This window comes from Equus asinus, chromosome 12, assembly GCF_041296235.1.
Source record: "Equus asinus isolate D_3611 breed Donkey chromosome 12, EquAss-T2T_v2, whole genome shotgun sequence".
Classification (NCBI taxonomy): domain Eukaryota; kingdom Metazoa; phylum Chordata; class Mammalia; order Perissodactyla; family Equidae; genus Equus; species Equus asinus.
In genome coordinates, this window is record NC_091801.1 from 51,227,654 (window position 1) to 51,244,894 (window position 17,241).

The 17,241-nt window shown below is 37.7% G+C and overlaps 1 long non-coding RNA gene across 1 annotated transcript; it reads right to left on the reverse strand.

The window, feature by feature from the left end:
- Positions 1–2,599: 2,599 nt before the first annotated feature.
- On the reverse strand, positions 2,600–16,988 carry LOC123290229 (uncharacterized). The gene is made up of 4 exons (XR_006534602.2): positions 16,895–16,988; positions 15,398–15,584; positions 14,781–14,838; positions 2,600–4,235 (listed from the first exon to the last, which is right to left on the reverse strand). It is a non-coding gene; the product is annotated as an uncharacterized lncRNA (long non-coding RNA).
- Positions 16,989–17,241: the final 253 nt, after the last annotated feature.

Here is a 17,241-nt window from a genome sequence, read left to right on the forward strand (position 1 = left end):
AGATGGCCCTGTCTGAAACGAGTGTATGTTTTAGGCAGTACTGGGAAATAAAATTTATACAAGTAGCGTGGAGTTGGACTGTGGAGGGCTCTCATTTCTCAGAAAGGGAAGCTTCGCTTTGATACTCTAGGCAATGTAGATTCTTGAGAGGATGAGCAGTGACATGCTGAAAATAATTATTAGAAATATTAATCTGATAGCCATATACAAGATAGATTGAAGCAGGGTGAACTGTACTGGGGTAATGGCAGTAGAGAAAGAAAAAAAAAGTGAAAGTAGAGAAAACGGTAAAAATAGAAGGATTTAGGAATGGTACAGATATAGGGGATGCAGTGAAGGAAGGAGTCAAAAGTAGTTATTTTTTCTATCATACAAGCCTAGAAGAATTGATAAAAGTGCTCCAGGTAACACTGTTAATTGGTCGATTGAAGTTAATAAGAACTCTATTTCTTCACACTTCATGTACCTCCTAGGTATAATCTTCTCTTCCTTTCAAATTCAGGAACATTTTATATACATTAAGACATTTTCCCCAGCCATTTCTTCTGTCATTTTTTTCTCTATTATATTTGTAAAGACCCAACCCACAATTCCCCCTGATATCAATGCTATTTCTCTTTTATTTTTAACTCCTCTAAGCTTTCTTCTAATTGGATTTCTATATCTTCTTTTTCTATCTCTCAATATTATCTCAACTTTATTAAATCTTATACTCCCAATTAGTACTAAACCTTAGAAGTCATTAAGGAGGTATCTTTGTACTTGCCCCGCACAGCATTATGCGGAGTAGAAGGTAATCATCAGGCACCATGGGGATCTATAATTAAAATGATGAGGATGGTAATAGTCAAAGATGTCCCCATGTCTTCAGTCTTATTTTGCTGAGATTTTCCTATTTTTTTTTTTTTTTTGAGGAAGATTAGCCCTGAACTAACTGCTGCCAATCCTCCTCTTTTTGCTGAGGAAGACTGGCCCTGAGCTAACATCCATGCCCATCTTCCTCTACTTTCTACGTAGGAGGCCCACCACAGCATGGCTTTTGCCAAGTGGTGCCATGTCTGCACCAGGGATCTGAACCAGCAAACCCTGGGCCTATGAGAAGTGGAATGTGCGAACTTAACTGCTGCGCCATTGGGCCAGGCCCGAGATATTCCTATTTTTGCTACCTTCTTCTTTTAGGGAAACCATATGATTGACTGCTTAAGAATGATCTTATAAGTTTTGTAAAAATATTATGTGCTGTGTCACAATGCAGCGCTCTTTTCTTATAAAAGCTAAAATATGAAACTTTCTGACATTCATTCTGGAAGGAAAATCTCTAGGAGGAGAAGCCAACTAAACTACTCTAATTCTTTCACTCCATTTTCATCTTCCCTTGGGAAGATTTGTCCTGTCCCACTTTGAATTATTCAGGGTACCAAACTCTAGTCCAAATGTAAACCATATTTCTTTCCTTGGTTTTCCTCAGGACAGAAGAAATGGATGGTCATTTTGAAAAGTTTACTAAATATTAAGATAGAACAAAAAATTAAAGGAAATAGCAAAAAAACAAGTATAAAACATAAGTTTTTGGTAATGAGATAATTATAACCATACAACAACCTTGAAAGATTAGTTCAATTTTGCAAGCATTGTTTCCTCCCCTTTCAACTCTGCCTCTATGTGACAGGGCATTTTGTTTACCCTCACAAAAGAGCTTGACAATATTGACTCATTCTTGGACCAAGGTTTAGGAGCCTGGTTTAAATGTCTCAGACTGACTAGGGTCTTTTTATGAACTTCAAGTTCCTAGCCTGAGATATATACATTATTCATAGTAGATTATTGGAATTATTATAATTCGCACAGTGAGTTATCCAAACCTTTCTGGCTGAGGTTAACAGATCTGCCAACTTCTCCAGCATTCTGTGAGGAAGTGCTCTAAAGGGTCTAACCATCATCATCACCATCATCACAAAATGACTTTAATCCTATCACTATAACACATACACAATAATGACACAGTAGGTCTCTCATAGAGACACATAGGGAATGAAAAAGGAAAAAATATCAGTGATCCTGGAGCAGAAAATTATGATCTTTTATACTCTGAGTTAGAAGAGTTTAATCACTTTTCATTTTTTTCTAAAAAAAAAGAAAATTAAAAGATAAATTAAAATTAAAATGGTGAGCTAAAATTTGGCAAAGTGAAGTATTTCATCAATTCACCTAATGAGATATACTAAAAATTTTTTCAATACTTATGTTAACAATAAAAGCTAAAAGCAAAAGGAAAAAAATTCCTCAGCATTTTAATTGAAGAAAATCACATTCCTAAGCTTGGATGTTTTTCGTTCAAGCGTCAAGATTTTAGAGCAAAACATTGCCTATTAATCGTTGGCTTATAAGCAGGGCTTATTGATTTTAAATTAAATTCAATAAATATTCAGTGGGGTAGAAGGCACTATGCTAGGGAATAGGCGAATATTAAGAAAAATAAGGCATTTCACATACCTTCAGTGAGTTCATAACCTAGTGGGGAAGAGAGAGCAATTATTAGGACTATTACCTAGGAAGGCATTTTTTAAGGTTTGAGAAAGAGAAACTGCAGTAGATATTTGCATACTTATTGTTTATTGAATCTGTTTTTAGAAATGAGTTTTTTTCCTTAACGTGTTCATAGGTCTCACTTCTATACTTTATGTTGCTCTGGCAAATTTAACTTTATAAAGCATCTTCATTTAATTTAGCATTATTAGGAGTACATGGACAGAAGGAGTTCATGGACAGAAAAAAGCATTAGATGAATGCTAATGATCTCAATTTATAAATAAAACATTGCATCATAATCAGACAGCTGGGTTTGCTTTCTTCTTTTGAAGTGCAATGATTCAAGGAGAATTTTTCTTAATATTTCAGATCAGTCATATTTGAATTAAAAATGTGAATTAAAAATTAAAATGCCAGCCAGCTGCAAATCAAAGCAACAGTTGCACTGTGAAGCATTTATTACTAGAGCCATATTAGATACCCAAATTTCAAGTCATAACATTTTGGTAAAATACATAATGTGTGGTTTCCATTTATAAAATATTTTGTATAGAAATAGCAAAATATTTTTATACAAAGTAGTGGATCTGTCATCACTTCCATTTGCAAAGGACGAAGACTGTCAATAAAAAGTCCTGTTTGCAAGAGCATCTTGGGTTCTAATAGTTAGGGAGGCAATAAAGAGGTCAAGGCAGCAGTTATCAAATAAATGAATAGAATATGCTTTCCCAGATGCCACTTGAGGGAAAACACTTTGGAAGGTCCAAAGGAAATAAGAAACTTAAATTAAGATTGTCAAGGCTAAGAAAGCCACTTCTGGAGGCATAAATACAATCAAACAGAGCTATTGGAGCTTACAGAGCTATTGGCCTTAAACTCATTCTGAAAGCAGAAATGGGATTCTGTGGGCACCTTTTAGGGAGTGAAACTGCCTCAGTTATTTCACCTAGGGATCCGTTGCTTTACTTGTTACTCTCTCCCAAGTGCAGTTCTAAGAGCTGTGATACTCTTTTCCACCCACCCCACTTCTTTCAACCACCTAGTTCCACTTTCCAAATATATGGCGCTGAATCTACCATGAAACTATTTTATCATTCATTGAGTGTTCTCTGTATGTAGCTCAGTACTGAATAGGAATTTAATGTCCCTGACTTCAAGGAACCTATAATCTACTTTGGGAGGCAAGACATACATGCATAAAAGATACAGCATAAGGCAAGTCAAGGCAGTGTTTGTAGAAACTGACATTGTCAAAGAGATGGTCTTCAGCTGGGCCTTAGGGATGGTGGAGTGGACATTCTTGGCTCCATAACGAATTTTCATTACCTGCTTTCCCTTTACTAGCAGCATCCAGACTTTACCTGGATGACAGCCTCAACCATAAGCCCCAGTACTTTGGAGGATGCTGATCCCATCTCAAGCTTCAGATGGAGCCTATAGTTGGTTTAATCCAAGCAATGGCACATTCCACTTCCCGTGGGCATTTCATTATTTGGTTGGGACTGGGGTGGGGGATGGGAAGAGGAGGATATGACCCACTCAAGGTGAATTTCAGGACTTTTGTTTGGAATGCTGGGAAGAATCTCTCTCTTCTTCCAACAACAAGGTGCATGGATGTGAAGCCTCGAACTACTCGAGCTATTTTTCCAGATGTAAGTCCGCCTGAGGGCCAAGGAAATATACAGAGGAGTGCACTGCCAAGACAACTGCAAAGAAACAGAGGTAGAGTCACTGGATCAAGCCAATCTGAAACCTGTCTTACCACTAGACCAATATATTTCCTTACTGTTTAACCTAGTTTAGACTGGTTTCTTGTTTCATGTAGCTGAAAGCCTTCTGATTTAGATGGGTACATTTCAAAGAAGTAAAGAGGCTGCGGTATTCAGGCATAGTGATATGAAGAGATGCAAATAAGTCAGGAACCTCTCGAAGATAAAGAATAGACCAATATATTTGGGGTGGAGAGTCTATAGAATGCAATAGTAAGGGCAAGTGTAAAAAAAAGTGGTTCAGAGGCAGATGTGGAAAAATTTGAAACTCTGGCTACAGATTTTGGACTCGTTTTGTGGGCAGGTCAGTTAACAAGTTTTGATTGGGAAATGTAAGAATAACAAACATTTATTGAACACTTACAATATGCCAGGTATTGTACATGTATTACTTCATTTAATTATTGAAATCTTTAGTGAGGTGCCTTTTCCTTGTTTGACAGATGAGGAATGTGCTTAGTAACATGGTTAGTAAGAGACAGAGCTGAGATTAGAATCCTTGCATGCTGGCACTCTTAACTATTGTTTTAGTTTGCCTCCTACATGTCATAATAAAAGCGGTGTTTTCAAAAAGGTTTATCTGGTAGCAGTGCACAGAACGATTTGGAAGGGAAGGGTAGAAGAGATTGAAGCAAGGGAATATAGTTCTGGAAGAAAATTTTAGAACTGTGAAGAGAACATAGTGATAACCTTGTCCAGTCCTATTCATTTTATAGAGGACTTTGAGGCTCAATTATTGTGATACCTAAAATGACGTAACTAATTAGTAGTATACTTACTCAGAGTCCAGTGCTTTTACTCCTGCGTTATGGATAGGATATTGCAATTATTTGAGGGGGGTGTGATAATAATCTAGGTTAGAGTGGTGGCAGTGAGAATAATTTAAGGGGTATCTTTGAGATATTATAAAGAAATAATTGATAGTGTGTAGGGGTTAATTAGATGTAAGAAAAACCACAGATGTTCTTGACATTCCTGCCCTAGGAGATGTGGAGGGAAATGATGACTCCAGTGACAGAAAAATGGAAATCAGAAAAGGAACTGATGTTTTTGTTGTTTGGGAAGGAAGGGAATAGTTGATAAGTTCTGTTTTAGGCATATTAAGTTTGAGGTGGGAGCAGAACTCTCAAGTATAAAATGCTGCATAGACAGCTGAGAATGAAGGACTGAAACTAGAGATACAGTTTTAGATATTAATTTCATTGAGGTAGTAGTTGAAACTGTAATTTTATCATTAAACATAAAGTGAAAGTAAAACAAAGCAAAGGCATTATTATTATTAATATTATTATTAATCTCCTGCATCTACCTAGGGTTCTTTCAGTTACCTGAAAAAACTTTAGGAGAATAAACCTGCAGTTACTTTGAAAAACCTTTTGTAATGGTTGTACTAGACTTAGATAAAAATCCTCCATTCAATGGTGGAGAAAGGATATGCAATACCATGCTTAACCTTGTACCCTATTATGGTCATCAATTCAATACACATTTATATGTTAGAAACTCTATTTATCAGGCAATTAATTCCTATATGTGTATATTTTAACAGTATGATGGCCAAAGTCCTTCTATGTCACTTTTAACACTGCTTCCCTTTTATCAAAGATTCTCATCTATAGTTTTAGGGTCAAATCTGGATATATCTCAATCACCCTTGTAATAGCAATTCTTTTTGAGTCTATTTCCCCCACATTTTGTGTCTGCATAAAAAAAGTAAAATTTACCACCTTCAAAATTTGCCATTTTCTTCCTTTTGCTTGCTCGAACGTGATTTTCATCTGTGAATCTGAAAGATCACTTACTCACTTTCACATTTCACAGTGTATTTTCTGATCATGAAAAAAATCACTCGAAATGTAAAGATTTCAAAAATAAGTTGATATAAATGAAAACTAAAGAATACTCAACATTCTTTTTCTGCTGATATAGTAAATACTATGGTTATTTCCCCAACATCTGTTTCACACTTCCCCCATTATGTGGCAACCATGTGATCTGGGTGGGCCAAGCCTATCAGTTAATCCCATTCTCTTGCTACAATGATGGATTCAGGTTAATCAGACCTAAATCATCAGAGCTCGCCTTGGCCCCAGGGATGAAGGAGAAGTGCTCCAATCAGTACACAGTTTAGAACATCTGTTGAAGGGATATGGGTCAGATATGGTGAGGTCCTGATGGTTTTTGCCAGTCATATTACATCAGTGAAAGGAATCATTGTTAGAATAAAGTTAACACCACTGACAGTGAAGTACAGATCCAGAATGAAACTAAGTCCCTGATAAAACATAACTAGACTGCTGGATCAACCAATTCTGAAACTTTACCTACTTCTGGATTTTCTAGTTAAATGAACCAATAAATTCCTTATTGTTGGTCAGTTTGAGCTGAATTTTCCTTTATACATCACTGAAAGCATCCCAAGGGGTAAAGCATTCTTTCTCTATTGGTAAGCTAACTGTAGTTATGGGGAAAAGTACTGGAATAGACTCCATCTGTAAACTTCTGTACTCAGTTTTTCCTTCTTGACTAAACTACTCATGGCAGTTGAACAAGGCTTTAAAATTGAACCTTATTTATCCATTGCTTACATAGGGGAATATGTCTGTTATCATTCTCACAGACTTACTTACAAATGAGCTCATTTTCTCAAGGGTGTTATGATCTTGAGACATCTTCTGGGATTTCCAAACCTCGGTGTTGTTTCTCAAAGGAAAATGATATTGTCGAGTCTGCCAAGATCTCCTCACTCTCAATACAGTTTTCAAATGTTTCCAATATAGTTTTCAAATGTTCCCATTTCTTAATTCATTGACTGTCGCATTTAAAAAAAATTAAGGGGGAGCAGGGAGGGCAAAAGGGGTGATTAGGCTCACATGTGTGGTGATGGACTATAACTAGTTTTTGGGTGGTGAACATGATGTAATCTATACAGAATTTGAAATATATTATGACGTACATCTGAAAGCTATATAATGTTATAATCCAATGTTACTACAATAAAATTTAAAAAACCCAAAAAACACACAAAAAAATTAAAATATCTTACAAAAAGAAAAGGATACTTTTTAAAAGAAATAAAGATGAAAGACAACGGGAGGTTTTTTTAATGTTGACTCCTTGCAACACAGATGTCTAACTGAGCCTCTGACAGTGCCGTCCAATGGAAATTTCTTCTAAGACAGAAATGTTCTAGTTTGGTGTTATGCAAAACAGTAACCACTAGCCACATAAAACTATTGAGCCCTTGAAATGTGACTAGCATAACTCAAGAACTGAATTTTTAATGTTATTTAATTTTAATTAATATAATAATAAATTAATATTTTTATTAATATTAATAATATTAATTAATAATATTATTAATATTTATAAATTTAAATTTATTCTATTTTTTTTTTGAGGAAGATTAGCCCTGAGCTAACTACTGCCAATCTTCCTCTTTTTTTGCTGAGGAAGACTGACCATGAGCTAACATCCATGCCCATCTTCCTCTATTTTATACATGGGACGCCTACCACAGCATGGCTTTTGCCAAGTGGTGCCATGTCTGCACCTGGGATCCGAACTGGCAAACCCCAGGCTGCTGAGAAGTGGAACATGCGAACTTAACCGCTGCACCACCAGGCCAGCCCCTAGTCCACTTTTTTTTGATGAGCAAGATTTGCTCTGAGCTAACATCTGTTGGCAATCTTCCTATTTTTTTTTTTTTTTGCTTGAGGAAGATTAGCCCTAAACTAACATCCATGCCAATCTTCCTCTATTTTGTATGTGAGTTGCCGCCACAGCATGGCTTGACGAGAGGTGTAGGTCTGCGCCTGAGATCCAAGCCCACTAACCCAGGCCACCAAAGCGGAGTGCACTGGACTTAACCACTATGCCATGGGGATGGCCCCAAATTTAAATTTAAATAGCCACGTGTGACTAGTGTGGCTATGGCTAGTGGCTACCATATTGGGTAACACAGCTGTAGAACAACCTTAGACTATTACAGGGTTAAATAAAACAATGGCAAAAGTTTACTGTAGCCAAACAAGTGTACTTTTATAGTCTTTCTTATCTTTGGGATGCAGTTCAATATTGACTTTACCAGATTCTATTCATTTAAGTGAGACTATTGGAGTCGTGTGTGGACTCTCCTCTCTCTCTCTCATCTGTCACAGCTGATTGGTCACCAAGTCCTATTCGTCTTACATCTTAAAAATATCTTAAAGCTATCCCCACTGTTCCATCTCCATTACCACTGTTCAGGTCCTATCTGACCTTTATTATTTCAAGAGCTTCCCAATTTTTCTCCTTACGACCACTCTTGCTTCTCTCCATTTCATTTCCTACATGTTCACAGAGCAACCTTTCATAAAAACAATCTCACCATATTACTTCCCTACTTTAGAATACATTCCATACTCAAAATGTGGTCCATGGATCAGTAGTATAGGAGGCATCACTTGGAGCTCATTAGAAATGCAGAATCTCAGTCTCCACCCCAAACTAACTGAATCAGAATCTACATTTTAATGAAATCTACAAAAGTGATTATTATGCATGTTCAAGTTTGAGAAGACTGTTGAAGGATGCAGTCCAAAATCCTTAGCATATCTTAGGGGTTCCAGTCCAGCTCAGTTTCAGCCTCATCTCCAGCAGCTGCACCTTCCCAATCTCTTAAGAACCCATACTCCAGGGGCCAGCCCAGTGCCGCAGTGGTTAAGTTCACACATTCTGCTTTGGCAGTCCGGGGTTCGCCGGTTCAGATCCTGGGTGTGGACATGGCACCACTTGGCAAGCCATGCTGTGGCAGGTGTCCCACACTTAAAGTAGAGGAAGATGGGCACAGATGTTAACTCAGGGTCAGTCTTCCTCAGCAAAAAGAGGAGGATTGGCAGCAGATGTTCAGGGCTAATTTTCCTCAAAAAACCAAAAAACTCATACTCCAAGTCATACAGATACTCTGCAATTCTGTGTATTCATCTTTGTTTCTCTGCCTAAATAACTTTTTTTCCTGGTCTTCAAAAAACCCATTCAAAAATTTTCTTGCTGTGGTTTCTTGTAAGAGTTGGGTATACCCTCTTTGTACTCCCACAGAATTTTATAGATACATCTTTTATAGCACGTACCACAATGGATTGTATGTATTTGTGTGTTTATCATACTAGACTGGACTTTTTGAGGTTGTCATTATTTCTTATACAGTTATGTTGTTCTCACTAGTTCCCAATACATGCTTGCTGTTTTAATGATATGTTTCAGAAGTGAGTTTTAGTTAATGGTATTATTTCATAGAATCATTACATTTGAAAAGTAGAAGGAATCTTACTGATGACCTTGTAGAGGATTTTTATTTTATGAGATGAAAACTGAAGCCCCCAAAGTTGAATGACTTTTCCAAAATTATTGGCATGGTGACATTTTTTCTGTATGTACTAGGCATCCCATAAAATATCCAGCCAATAAATATGATAAACTTATTTTTCTCTCACTGGTATTTGGATGAACTAAATTTCCCTTGTCTAAGTAAGGTAAAGACTCTAATAAACTTGGATTACTCTTGATCTTTTCTACTAATCTTTTCTTCACCTTTCCCTGTGGGAAATGACAGGACTCTTTTCTATCTCCCTTTCAGTTTAGTGTTATACGACGCTAATCAGAAAGATAGTGAAGCAATTAGGGATGCGGCACCATCAGTACACAGCTGATAGTAAGCTTTGCATCTCCTTTCATCAGATCTAGGATGTGGTTTCTTGAATTTCACAGTGTCTGGCAGAGTAAAGGACATGGATGAAGGCAGTTGGATCAGGCACCATCTAGATAAGACTAAAGCAATCCTCGTAGGCAGAGGGAGACATCTGAAGTATATAGCAGCCAGTTTACAATGTGGAAGATAAACCCACTCTTTGTCTCTGAAAGCCACAATATTGTGGGAAATCTTGGATTGCAGGCTATTCCAAAATGATTACATTTTGGCCAAGACTTTTATAATCACTTCCTACATGCTTTCAAATAAACAACTATTATCTTTTCTTCTATTTGGGGAGCTTGTTATGACTTTACCTTCTTGCGCTGTATTTCAGCCCACGTTGATGACTTCTATATCAATTACTATGCTTGCCTTACAAATCCTAGGCAGTTTGATTCATTTTTGCCATGAGTCTTCATTAGAAGATGGGCTCAGTATTCCTATTAGTAATTTCTGGATTCCAGCTGGGGTCAAAATCTTATCCTAGAGAAGAATATAATCTAATCAGAGTGATTTATTCTTTTCTTTTTAATTTGCTCTTTTCTAATGGAGAATTCATTAACTCTATTTCAACCAAATTTATTAAATGTCCAGCATGTAACATGGTAATTACAGGATGGCTATGCCATAGACTTTTACTCTAGGAATATACTGTTTGAATTTTATAGATTTTCCAAACTCATTATATATTGTGCATCTGAGCCTAATCCATATTACACTAAATACAGCATGACCATAAAATTTGAGGTACAAACTGGGATACTTTTGAGAGTGAAAGGAGTTGCAATTAATAATAACACCTGATCAACAAATTAAACAAGAACTGTCCTGGGCAAACTGGCATGGTATCAGGCAAACTGGAGCATATGGCCACCTTATTAAACATTAGATTCTAATTTTTTTTTTGAATTTTAAATATGATTGCTATTAGGGAGCAGTTTGGGCTAAATGTAACTGTTTTATTATGCCTATTATATGCCAGAGACTGCAGCAAAAGTATACTCAGATTTTAGTCAGGGAAACAGAATATATACACATAAACATATTAAGCAACTGTATATAGTGGCACGAACACTGGACAGGGAACCACAAGAGCTAGATTTGAAAATTGCCTTGAAATTCACTCTTTTCTTTCAGTCAAATCACTTAATCTCTAAGGCTGTTTTCTTTTTTTTGGTGAGCAAGATTGACCCTGAGCTAACATCTGTGCCAATCTTCCTCTATGTTTTATGTGGGATGCTGCCACAGCGTGGCTTGATGGGCTGTGTGTAGGTCTGTGCCTGGGATCCAAACCTGTGAACCCTGAGCCGTGAGGTGGAGCATGTGAACTTAACCACTACGCCACTGGGCCAGCCCTACTCAGGCTGTTTTCTTACCTATAAAATGGAATGATACTAATACTTCGTAGGCTGATGTGAGAAGGTGATAAAAAACGTGAAAGCAGAGAACATAGCTAACACAACAAACAATAAATGTTTGATAAAGGGTTATCTGAGTTTGTTGATTTCCTAGTTTAAAGAAAGGCAGCCAGAGTGGAAGTTAGAGACTCTTATTCTCTTTCTAAAAACTTCTATCATGAAGAATTTTTTACTATCTTCCATGGCCAATTTTGCTCCATTCACACCTCCATCAATATTATTTTGAAGCAAATCTCAGCTATCACATAATTTTATCCACAGGTATTTCAGTATGTATCACTAAGGATTCTTTATTTTTTTTAACATCATCACAATATCATTATTAACCTAAAAACCCCCAGTAATTCCATATTATCATCAAGTACCTACTTACTGTCCAAATTTCCAATTCCCTTATAAAATTTTTTTCCAGTTTTTTAAAAAAATCAAGATCCAAATGAGGTCTACCAATCCTTGCACTTGGTTGATGTCTTTTAAGTCTCATTTAAATTACAGATTCTCCCTCCGTCTCTTTATTTTTTCCTTGCAATACATTTGCTGAAAAAACTGGGTTTTGTCCTGTAGAGTGTTCCATAGATTACAATCCCATGGTGCAGTTTAATATGTTCCTCTGTCCTCAGCATTTCCTGTAAATTGCAGGTGGATCTAGAAGATGTTCAAATTCAGGTTTGGTTCTTTTTTTTTGGCAAGACAACTTCACAGGTTAAGTTGTGTTCGTCTATCAGGAAGCACATAATGCCTGGTTGATTATGTTTTATGATGTTAGCAGCTGTTGCTGTTTAATTGATATTTAATGCCTAGATCTATTTGTTCACTAGGGGTTTTTAATTTATTTCTGATCTTATAAAAGTCACTTTTTTTTTACTTCTGGTGGTCAGAATTGTAATTAAGATGAAGATGTAATTAGGAAAACTATAACATTGTTATGTCTATACGCCCCAACCTCTATTGTTGTCCTATTTTAAAGATGTGCTCATTGATTGCTAGGAGGGAACAAAAAATAGAAATAACTTTCTAAGGCTATAAATGAAAGATGACTAGAATATGGTTTCCCCTGATCCTTTTAATATAAATGGCTCTATGGGTTTTATGACATAATAATTAAAAAGTAAGCTCCTATATTGCTAAATACAAGACAAATAATTAATAAAGCTTATCTACTCTAACATCCACTAAATTTTTCATTACTTCTTGGCCTCAAATCCTAATAATTAAATGGTACTAATCTCTAGCTTCTTTTCTAGGAACAAATAATGTATTCTTTCTCTGATGTTGTGCTCTTTTGTTATCACTAATGTAATACTGTTATTTTAATTTAAAATGACAGTATGGTCCTATAACAACAGCTAAGTACTTAGAGTTACTTTTCCACTGACACTGAATAACTTTTGATGAACAAGTCATATTCTTCCACCCAGTTCCTGGTCAAGAAATAACATGTTGTCATCTGACAACTGGCAAAGATGAACAGTCAGCTGTGGCCACTGCACTGACTGACTCACCCAGGGATTAAACCATGACCTTGGCCTCATTATCATGCTGTTATAATCTACTGGGAAAAATAGTCAGAAAAATAAATTCTGAAGACAGGAAGTAAAAATTTCTGCTATTTGTGTCTCCAAGCCTAAAGCACTGCACATCTGTGTCCTTTCAGTAATTCTATTAGCAGGTGTTTTAGATACGGAGGAGGAACTAAAGGCAGAATATTCTTCTGAAAGTCAAAGCTGATCACGTCACTTCTCTGGCCCAAAAAACCTCTACTGCCTGTCTAATGACTATAGGAAAGTTCAAATTCTTCAGCAAAGCATATAAGGTTGTAGCATAATCTTGTTACAACCTATTTCTCCAGCTTTATCTCTTGCTATGACTCCCTGCCTCCCTCGCTTCATACTCCAATAATAGTGATTCTTTTCATTATTTTATGACTGCTCATGTAATTGTGCAGTGTATATTTATTGAGTCCCTATAATATATGAGACAGTCTGATAGGCCTTGGGGAAACCAGAGAGAAAGGCATATTCCTTGTCTTTAAAGGATTCATGGTCTAGTTAGAGACAGACAAGGAAATGAATGGCTACAACACTGTGTGGCAAGTGCTATCTGTGGGCAAGGTATGTACAGTGCTAAGGAGCCTGGGGCAAACAGGTGGAAGGAGGAGAAAGGGAGGGATGAGCATATGGTGGAGAAGACAAAGAAGTTAACTGACTGAGAGGAAGGTTATGGGAGAGGGAGTAGAAAAAGTGATCTAAGCTGAGGAAATAGAAAGTCAGAGAGATGAGAAACTACACATTCAATAAAGTGCAAATAGGTTGTCATGGCTGAAGAGGGGGATGTGATGGTAGGCTGGGTTGGAGATAAAGCTACAGAGGTAGGCAGGAGCGGAATCCTAAAGGAACCTATCTACTTTGATAAAGAGCTTAGATCTTACTTCTCTGTACCTGTGCTTCCCTCTTTTGAGAATGCTTTTTCCTTTTCTCCTACTCAACTTAAAACAATGATGATGACAAATTCTTTCCCCAGAAATTGATTCAACAAGTATTTGTTGGAAGACCTATTATGTGCCACGTACTGTTCTAGGTGCTTGGGATACTTTGGTAAAAATCTTGCTCTGTCTGTGTGCTTATATTCTAGTAAGGGAAGCTGATGAGTAATGATAAACATAGTAAGTTGGGATATTATTCAACCTGGAGTAAAACTAAAGTTGCCAGACAGTAGCAAATGCTATGGAAAAAAGAAAAAAGTAGGATAAGGTAAAGGAGATCAGAGTGGTGATGGAATGGGTGGGGCAAGCTGGAGTATTAAACAGGATGGATAACCAAGCAAAAACTTGAAGGAGAAGAGAGAGTTATCCAAATGAATATCTTGGTGAACAGTGTTCCAGGCAGAGGAAACAGCTAGAGGAAAGCCTAAAGAAAGCAGTAAGAGTTGAGGTCAGAGAGATCTTGTGGGACTTGTAGGGCATTTAAGGAGGTTAGCTCCGACTGAGTAAAACGGGGAGCCACAACAGGATTTTGACCAGTGGAGTGGTATGATCTGACTAACGTTTTAGGAGCCTTGCTCTTTATGCTGTGCTGAGAAAAGACTGTAGAGCCACAATGAAAGAAGCAGGGAGATCTGTTATGAGAAACTGTAGAAATGCCAACTATCTATGAATATTTGTGTGCAGTAGGAGAGCTGCAATGATTCCAAGTATTGTGAGGCAGCCAGATATCCTAGCAGAGTACTGAGTCCTCAGTAGATTCTACTGATGTGATTATTTTAGTTTATGATTTTAGTTTAGATATTCTTCCTATAACGTATTCAGTAGATTATAAGTAAGTAGCCCTTACTCACAAGTAAAAATGGAAATCCACAGGCTCACAGGCTTCACAAACTTGTGCTCCTATAGGAACTGAAGAAAGGATTTACATTTTGGGATTAGTTTGTGGCCTCTCAAGAAGACTTTGGGAATTCAATGATGAAGGTGGCCAGTTACTTTTAAAGTTAAAGAAGAACAGCGCAATTTCAACTCAACTTCAAATGTGTTCATATATTGAGAGACATGTCCAAGTCAAACAACGCCATACAGGATACAGTGAGATGTGATAAACATGTCAGGTAGAATGCTAATTCAGAGCAAACAAAACACCTCTAAGATCCATTTTGTAATAAACCAAAAGATAGAGCTCTTTTGAAGATATTTTACTCTAGTTCTGAGCATAGCAGTCTTATGTTAAATTGGGCCTACTACATTGAAAAGCAGCCCATTTAAAATTCTATAAGATACATATTCTAGCTATAAGATATATAAATGCTGTGACAAATTTGTATTTTGAAAAGGTGTATGAATCAGGGTGGAAGATGATTTTAAGATACTTCCACTCCTGAGGATTCCCTTTAATAGGAAAAAACACATGTAGTTGTAGTAAAGAAATGTAAAAAGGAAACACAGTAAGAGCAAGCTCACTCACTTCTGCTTCAATCCTGTAAGAAGTCTGATGTCCCAGTGATATCGGCTCATGCACATCGTATTTCATATGCTGGCGCTGTCTCTAGGCAGGTGAGAAGCAGTGAGGGTGCCAGGAGACATAGCCACAGACACCCAGCATGCTATGTGACTGGTAGAAAACAGTGCAGGGTCCAGAATGTGACTCTCTACTGTAAAGGAAGCCAAAATTGTCCAATTTGGTCAACCACTTTTAAGTTCACATTTTATGTATGTACTCAAAATAACTGAGCTATTTTAACCTCAGGGTTTCAGCCTCAGAGTAATGTGTGTATTCTGGCTTCTATTTCTGCTTGAGTTGATAGTTGGCTGAGGGGTGACGCTGGTGTCACTTCTTCAAATCTGGTTCAGAAATAGTTGAGTAAGGTAGAGTGTTCCACCCATCCTTTTTGATATTTTTAGTTCTGCTCTCCTTTCTTTTAAAGGAGTTCTTAGTGTATCTTAGTAGCACTAAAATACTAGTAGTAGGGTTTCCTAGGCTAAAATCACAGATGTCTATTTACTGGTACCTGTCATTGCATATGAGTAGAAAGGAAAATGTGATATTATTAGAAGACTCAATATTTCAATTTTAGGTAAAAAAAATTCAGTCTCTCTAGAAGTGTTCTTTTTTGCTTGTTTTCCACTTCCCAGTTTCTTTTCCTTTATCTATTTTGTAATGCACATAGTGTAGTTCTCAACCTTTGCTATACATTAGTCACTTCGGGAATGTTCAAAATACACCCACCACCAGGGTCCCAACCCCAGAGATTGATTCATTTGATCTAGGATTGGATCCTGGTGATATTTTAAAAAATGATCCAGGTAGGTTTAATGTGCTGCCAGGGTTCAAAACCATCATGGTTTCAAAGAGTCAAATTATCTAGGTTCTAGTTGCAGTGCTGCCATTTACCAGCTGGCTGACCTTAGTTCTCAATTTCCCATAGGGTGATGAGGTTGGATTAGAGATTCATAAAAATTCTGTAACTCTAAACCAAAATTAAATAAATTGGGATTCATATGATCTCATCTAGTTTGCTCAGCTCCAAAGAGATGAAAACCGAATTATCTGGAGTATGAGAGGTTGGTTTGAAGCAGGTGAGTAATAATAATAATAATTAACTTAAAAAAGCTCATAAGTAAACTTTTCTCTCTTTCCTCTTCCCAATTACAAGGCATGGGAGAAAAGAAACATAGAAATTTAAGCTTAGAAATCACAAGAGACTTGTAAGGCTGCTTTGTCTATCCCCAACTCTCTTAAATTGGGATCTAGTCAGATGGTACCTGGGGAACAGAGGGAGGAGGGAGAGAGCTTACTACACACCAAGAAGACAAATATAATACAAACCCCAAAGGCCTTACACTACTCACCAGACCATAATCTGGCCTGGTGCAAAGAGCGCGAGCGTGGAAGGCGGCGTAGGGATGTGTACACATACGTGAACCCCCCCCCCCCCCACCCCTCGTCATCCCCTGCGCTTACCGAGAGCGCCCAGAAGAGAGGGTGATCCTTGGCGACCAGCCTCGAGCCGGGTCCACCCAGGCCTCACCTCTACCCTGCCCCGCCCGCTCCTTGCCCCGCCCCCACCCAGAGCGTTGTCTGGGCGGCGCTCAACCCCACCGAGAGCAGAAGGCGGCGGCGGCCACTCTCGTTCCCCGGGAGCTGGTTTTCGACCTCTTTCACCGAACCCGTCTCTGTGCTTGGGAAACCAGACTCCGACTCTGACCCGATCTCCCGCTTCTCTGCTGCTTCTCTCTATTCTAGGCCCGCCAAAAAGGGCCAAATGGACCGAAGCCCTTGGCCCAAGCGCCGGCCCCTCCTCGCTCTCC